We start from the raw sequence: 7,864 nt of genomic DNA on the forward strand, positions 1-7,864 counted from the left end.
CTGTGTCCCAAAGATTTTGGTATGTTGTATTTACATTCTCATCTGAGTCAAGGAATTTTTGAATTTCATTTTTTATTTCTTCTCTTACCCTGTCTTCTTAAGGAAGGTGTTGTTCAGTTTCCATGTGTTTCCTTTTTGCTTTTGATCTTCCTATTGTTGTTTTCTGATTTGATAGTGTGATCTGAGAAGATGCTTTGCAGTATCTTAATGTTTTTGAATTTGTTGAGGCTTACTTTGTGGCCTAACATATGGTCTATCATAGAGAATGTTCCATGTGCACTGCAAAAGAATGTATATTGTGCTGTTGTTGAATGAAGTGCTCTGTAAATGTCTATAAGTTCAACTTGGTGGATTGTATTGTTTAGCTCTTCTGTGTCTTTCTTCTAAGGTGTGTCTCTTGTAGACAGCATATTGATGGGTTATGTTTTCTTATCCAGTCTGCAACTCTCCATCTCTTGAGGGGTATATTTAATCTATTAATATTCAGTATAATTATCAACAAGTATGAATTGGTTGCTTTCATTTTGTTATGTGTTTTTTCATGGTTTTCCTGGTTTCTTTGTTCCATATAATTTTCTGTGCTGAGCTCATTATGCTTGTGAATCATGTTATCATTTCCTTTGTTGCTATTATTTTAGTATTTGCAAAATATTTGTGCTTATCCTTTTTTTTTTTTATAATGATGTGAAGATTTATCACTTTTCTTTGAGGTTACTCTGTGATTTATAATTTTCTCCCTAAGTTTACAACAGTCCATTCTATCTTGCAACTCTCTTTACTTCCTCACCATTTAGAAGTTCTGTAACGACACTATTTTCTCCCTCTTTTTGGTTTGTAGTTATCCTCACTTCTCAATTAATATCTCTGGTTCCCTGTTTCAAATGTTGTAAGCTTATTTTATTTTGGATACTGCCATAGCTGTGTTGGTTTCTGGGTTATGTTATCTTATGAATTAATGGTCAGTTATTGTTTGCTATTATTGGTTTTCTGTTCAAAGGACTTCCTTCAGTATCTCTTATAAGGTTGGTCTGATTTTTAAAAATTCCCTTAATTTCTGCTTATCTGGAAATCTCCTAATTTCACCATCATATTTGATGGACAATTTTGCTGGGAATATAAAGAGAAATTTTTCTATTTCAGAGTTTCATTTATATGTTCCCATTGCATCCTTGCTTGCATGGTTTCTGCAGAGAAATCAGAGCTTATTCTTATTGGTTGTCCTTTGTAAGACAACCAATTTTTCCCATGCTGCTTTCAGGATTCTTTTTTGTCTTTGGTTTTGATGAATTTGATGATGATACACCTTGGTTATTTTCTTTTGGGGTTCATTGCACTTCCTGAATGGATACATTCTCATCTTTCATCATATCAGGGAAGTTCTCTTCCAACAAATCTTGGACAGTTTTCTTAGTGGTTGTTTTTTCTCTTCCTGTTCTGGAATTCTGATTACATGTAGGTTGTTCCTTTTGATGGGATCCCACAGGAATTTTAGGGTTTCTTCATTTTGTTTTGATCTTTTTTCTGATTTATCCCTTTCTAAAAAAAAAGTATTCAGGTATTTGTCTTCAATCTCATTAATTCTGTCTTCCATTGATTCAATTCTATTCCTTTGCCCTTTTAATGTGTTATCTCTTTCTGAAAATTTAGTATTAATCTTCTGGATTTTTATCTGAAGATTTTATATCCTTTCTGATTTTTCATTTATTTTGTCATTTTGTTCTTGTATTTTTTTTCTGAATTTGTTCTGGAGTTTTGTCTGTGCTTTCCTTAATTTTGTCAGTGTTTTCCTTGATCTGTCTCTCATTCCTTTTAATTCTTTTGAATTCCTTATTAGGGAGTTACAATGCTCCTTCTTCTTCAAGGATATGTTCTGGGTCTGTATCCTGCTCCCTTGTTTCTACCACTTTATCTTGCTTCTTCAGTGCTCAGTGACAGTCTATTATCTCTGAGATGTTGTGATGTTGTTGTATTTAGATCTCTGCTAACTGTTTGTGAAGAACAGTTAAGGGTGAGTCATGCTCTTCTTAGTGATAGTTTATTGTTGGCCAGTTGGTGGAGAAGGAAGTAGTGGCTCTCATTCAATAAGTATTGCTGCAGGAGTTGTAGGTGTAGGTGCGTAGTATGGACATGGCAGCTGTGTCCCACTCAGTTAGACAAAAACAATGATTGAAAAATCTTCAAAAGACTTCTTCAGAGGTAAAAAAAAAAAAAAAAAAGCATCTCTCTTGAAGTGCATACACTAGTTCCCTCTAGCATCTTAGTGCCTGAAAAACTAGGTGCAGCAGTTTGCAATGGGGATTCTGATGCCCTGAACAGCTCATTAAGTCAGAGTACCCCAAACTCAAGGGAGTAGGATTAGAAAGGAGAAAGGGGCAGTGCAATAATCCAGAGGGGGGAAAAAAGAACAAAAACAGATGAACTTGCCCTGAGGAATGCCAACCAGCAGGAACACACCACACCAGAGAACCTGCAGCCACTTCACAGATGTACTTTCAGCACCTGCTTTTATTGGTAAACTTCGGACTTCTGGGTGGGAGCAGAGATTCCTGTGGCTCTGTTAATACTGAAGCCTGACCAAGAGAACATTAACATCACAAATGTGTGGGCCTTAGGAGGAAGTCTGTGGTAGATCATGGATCAGGGCAGTTATCCTAGGTCAGGTTTTTGACATGGAGGGTCCGGCACCTGCTTTTTCAGTAAACTTGGGAATGCTGGTTGCAAGCAAAGATTTCTCTGGCTCTGGTACTGCTAAAGCTCAGGCAGAAAGAACATTAACACCACAAGTGGACAGCCTTGGGACAAACTCCTATCATGGATCATGGATCAGGGCAGTTATCCTAGGTCAGCTTTTTGTCATGGAGAGGACTGGAGAGCGGGGTTTTTGCATGTGCCTGAACCTAGCAGAAAGTGGTGGCCCCCTAACAATTGGAGTCTTTGCTGAACTTGAGCTGTGGGCCTGTAAATAACAGTATAATGCCATCATTAGTAGCCAGCTCAAAGCCCTAGAAACTGCTCCTGGCACCTTGGGGCTTTTCTTCATTCTCTCTTCTCCTCCCACTTCCTCCACCTTTACCTTGCCTCATCTGATAGAAAAACCACATTCAGCCACCATGATACCTGCTGGCTCGAATCCTAAACTCCTTTTATGACAAACAAAGACCTGCATTCACATTCCACACAGTGATTCCATCATCACAAAGAAAACTGCAGAGCAACCCAGAACACTTGAATTAATAGCCATAAAATAAAATACACTAGTTCCACCTTTTCAAAATATTAAATCATAAAACCAAGACAAAACAAATCAATGCATATCTGTCAGTTAAAGACAACCTCAAAATGTCTAGGAAACAATAGGCAACCTCAAATCAAACAAAAAAAAAAAAAACAGGATAAGACATTAAAAATAAAATCCCAAAGAAAAGTCTAATTAAACATGGAGGAAGAGGAGGCAATAGAATTACTGAGAAAGAATTTAGAAGGTATGTTTATTGATCTCTACAAGAGGTAAGGAAACCCCAAACAGAAGCAAGGAGAACACAGTTCCCTAGGAAAACCATTCAAAAATAAAATAACAAGATTAATGCACAATCAGAACTCATACAAAAACAGCAGTTAGAAATCCAGAAAATGAATACCAAAATTATAGAATTACACAATACAGTAGAAGCACAAAACAGTAGGCTAGAACTGACTGAAGAATGCATATCCCAACTAGAAAACAAATCCCTGGACTCCAGCCTATATGAAGAAAATTCAGAAGAAAGATTTAAGAGAAATGAAGAGAACCTAACAGTTATATGGGACGACAAGAAAAGAAACAACATATGACTCATTGGAATTCCAGAACAAGAAGAGGTGAAAAAAAACACCGAGAAAATTGTGGAAGACCTGCTAACAGAAAACTTCCCCCATATCATGAAGAAGAAAAGATATCTATGCAAAAAGCTCATAGAAACCCGTATAGGATAGATCCCAAGAGAAAAACACTGAGAGATATTATAATCAAACTCTCCAAAACCAAAGGCAAAGAAAGAATTTTGTGAGCTGCCCAGGACAAAAGAAATATCACTTATAACAATCAAACAGGCTGAATTCTGATAACTCAGAATAAACCATGCAGGCAAGAAGGCAATGGGATGGCATATATAAAACAATGAAGAAAAAGAACTTCTAAGCAAGATTCCTATATCCAGCCAAATTGTCCATCAAATATGAGGGTGAAATCAAGACATTCTCAGACAAACAGAAATTAAGGGATTTTGTGAAAAGCAGCCCAACCTTACAAGAAATGCTAAGGAAGTCCTTCCAACAGAGAACCCACAACAGAGAACAGCAAAATCAGGATACATGACAGCAACAATAAAACCAAATCAGAAACAGAAACTTAAAATAAGACCATAAAACATTGTATACTAAAAATCAAGGAACCCAATCTGCACACAACAACAGAACTAACCAAATAGAGGGAATAAAAATTCTAGGTACAAACTTCCAAATATAGAGGAAAACAGGACAATCTCCTCATAGAAGAGACAGTTCTAAAAATGTATAGGCAAGAATTCACTCCAAGGTAATCACAGAGAAAATTAACAATCCCTCTAAGCAAATCCAGAAGGAAGGAAAATATATGGGTTTAATAAGCACAAAAACCAACAATAAAGAAGAAAAGAGAGGAAGCATTTGATAACAAATTGAACTCAGCACAGAGAAGTATATGGACCAAGGAAATACCAACAACATGACAAAAAAACACAATACAATGACAGCAATCAATTCATACCTATCACTAATTACACTTGATGTGAATGGACTAAATGCACCAATGAAGAGAAAGAGAGTGGCAGACTGGATAAGAAAAGAAGACCTGTTGATATACTGCCTACAAGAGACCCACCTTAGACGCAAAGATAAAAACAAATCAAGAGTTAGGGGCTGGAAAAAATATACCAAGCCAATGGTAACCAAAAAAGAGCAGGAGTGGAAATATTAATTTGTGATAAAATAAACTTTAAGGTGAAAAACAACACAAGAGACAAAGAAGGACACTATATGATGCCAAAAGGGTCAACTGACAAAGAAGACATTATGATAATAAATATTTATGCACCCAGTGAAAGTGCTCCAAAATATGTGAAACAAATATTAATTGAATTAAAAGGGACAATAGACAACTCTACAATAGTAGTAGGAGACTTTAACACACCACTTTCAAGGAGGGACATATCAACTAGAAAAAGACTCAACTAAGATATGGAAGAACTCAATAACACAATCAACCAACTCAACCTCATAGACATATACAGAGCATTCCACCCAACAAAAGCACAATTCACAGTCTTCTCCAGTGTACGTGGATCCTTCTCCAGGATAGATCACATATTAGGACATAAAACAAGCCACAATAAATTAAATAAAAAAAAATTGAAATACTACACAGCATCCTCTTGGACCACAATGCTATAAAATTAGAAATTAATAATAAGAAGGTCAAGGAAAAAACATCAAATGTGGAAGTTGAACAATTAACTGCTCAAGAACTACTGGGTAATAAAAGAATAAAAAGTGAAATAAAAAAATTTCTAGAAAGAAACAAGAATGAAGATACATCATACCAAAACCTAAGGGACACAGCAAAAGTAGTACTCAGAGGTCATTTTATAGCAATAAATGCAACATCAAAAAAGAGGAAAGAAATAAAATCCACACTCTAACTCAACAACTAGAAAAAGAACAACAAAAGAATCCTACGGTATCTATAAGCAAGGAAATAATAAAGATCAGAGCAGAAATAAATGAAACAAAAAAAAAAATAGAGAAAATCAACAAAAACAAAAAGCTAGTTCTTTGACAAGATTAACAAAATCAACAAACCATTGGCAAATCTAACAAAAGAAAAGAAAGAGAAGATGCAAGTTACAAGAATAGTAAATAAAATGGGTGTCATCACAACAGCACCAACTGAAATAAAAAAGATACTGACAGAATATAGTAAATAACTGTATTCCAACAGGTTTGAGAACCTAGAAGAGATGTACAAGTTTCTAGATTCACAAGACTTACTTAAACTATCCCACTCAGAGATAGAATACTTGATCAGATATATAACAAAAGAAGAAATTGAACAAGTCTTTAAAAATACTCCCCACAAAGAAGAGTCCTGGCCGGATGGCTTCACTGGAGAATTTTACCAAATATTCAGGGAAGAGTTGACGCTTATACTACTCAAGCTATTCCAGAACACAGAAGAAGATGGAATACTCCCAAACTCATTTTATGAAGCAAGCATAACTTTAATACCAAAACCGGAGAAAGACACCTACTAAAAAGGAAAACTACAGACCAATATCCCTCATGAATATAGATGCAAAAATCTTCAACAAAATCCTAGCTAACAGAATCCAACAAGTGGGATTCTTACCAGGTTTGCAAGGGTGGTTCAACATCAGAAAAACAATCAATGTAATCCACCACATAAACAAAACAAATGACAAGACCCATATGATTATATCAATCGATGCAGAAAAGGCATTTGATAAAATGTAACACCTGTTCCTGTTCAGAACTCTCAGCGAAATAGGGATAGGAGGGAAATTCCTCAATATAATAAAAGGCATATATGCAAAGCCAATGGCCAACATCATTAATGGAGAAAGACTCAAGGCATTCCCCTTACGAACGGGAACCAGACAGGGATGCCCTTTATCAACACTTCTGTTTAACATTGTATTAGATGTCCTGGCCAGGGCAATAAGGCAAGAAAGAGAAATAAAAGACATAAAAATTGGTAAAGAGGAAGTAAAACTATCTCTATTTGCGGACAATATGATCCTGTACATAGAAAACCCAAGAGACTCAACAAAAAAATTACTGGAACTAATAGAGAGGTTCCGTAAAGTGGCAGGATACAAGGTCAACATACAAAAAATCAGTTGGATTCCTCTACACCAACAAAGAGTCCTCTGATAAAGAAATAAGGGAAACAATACCATTTACAATAGCTACTAAAAAGGTAAAATATCTAGGAATAAACCTTACCAGAGAAACAAAAACCTATACAAAGAAAACTATACCATACTACTACAAGAGACAACAAGGGCACTACATAAATGGAAGAACCTGCCTTGTTCATAGATAGGTGTACTTAATATTGTGAAAATGTCAATACTAGCTAAAGCAATCTACACATTTAATGCAATCTCATCCAGATACCAACACAATTTTTTAAGAACACGGAAAAACCAATTACTAACTTCATATGGAAAGGAAAAAGACCTCAGATAAGCAGAGCACATCTGAAGAAGAAGAACCAAGTGGGAGGTCTCACACTCCTGGATCTTAAAACCTGCTATATGGCAATAGTAGTCAAAACAGTGTGGTATTAGTACAATGATAGACAGATGGACCAATGGAACAGATTTGAAAGTCCAGAAATAGACCCATCCATCTATGGACAGCTGATCTTTGACAAAGGTCCAAAACCTATTAAATGGGGAAGAGAGAGCCTCTTTAACAAATGGTGCAGAAAAGTAAAACAAGACCCATACCTCACCCCATACACAAAAACAAACTCAAGGTGGATCAAAGACTTAAATGTAAAACCCAAAACTAGAAAATTCATCAAAGATAAAATAGGGGCAAATTTAGGAGCCCTAATTTATGGCATAAATAAACTATCAGCCATAACCCAGAATGCACAGGAGGTAGAAGAGAAGGCTAGATGACTGGCACCTTTTAAAAATTAAATTTTTATACACATCGAAAGACTTAGTCAAAAGGGTAAAAGTAGAACCTACAGATTGGGAGAAAATATTTGGCTATGACATATCTGACAAAGGACTTATCTCCAAAATCTATAGAAAAC

Source organism: Orycteropus afer, unplaced genomic scaffold (genome assembly GCF_000298275.1).
Source record: "Orycteropus afer afer isolate SDZICR_OR568_19922 unplaced genomic scaffold, OryAfe1.0 scaffold00168, whole genome shotgun sequence".
In the NCBI taxonomy this organism is placed as follows: domain Eukaryota; kingdom Metazoa; phylum Chordata; class Mammalia; order Tubulidentata; family Orycteropodidae; genus Orycteropus; species Orycteropus afer.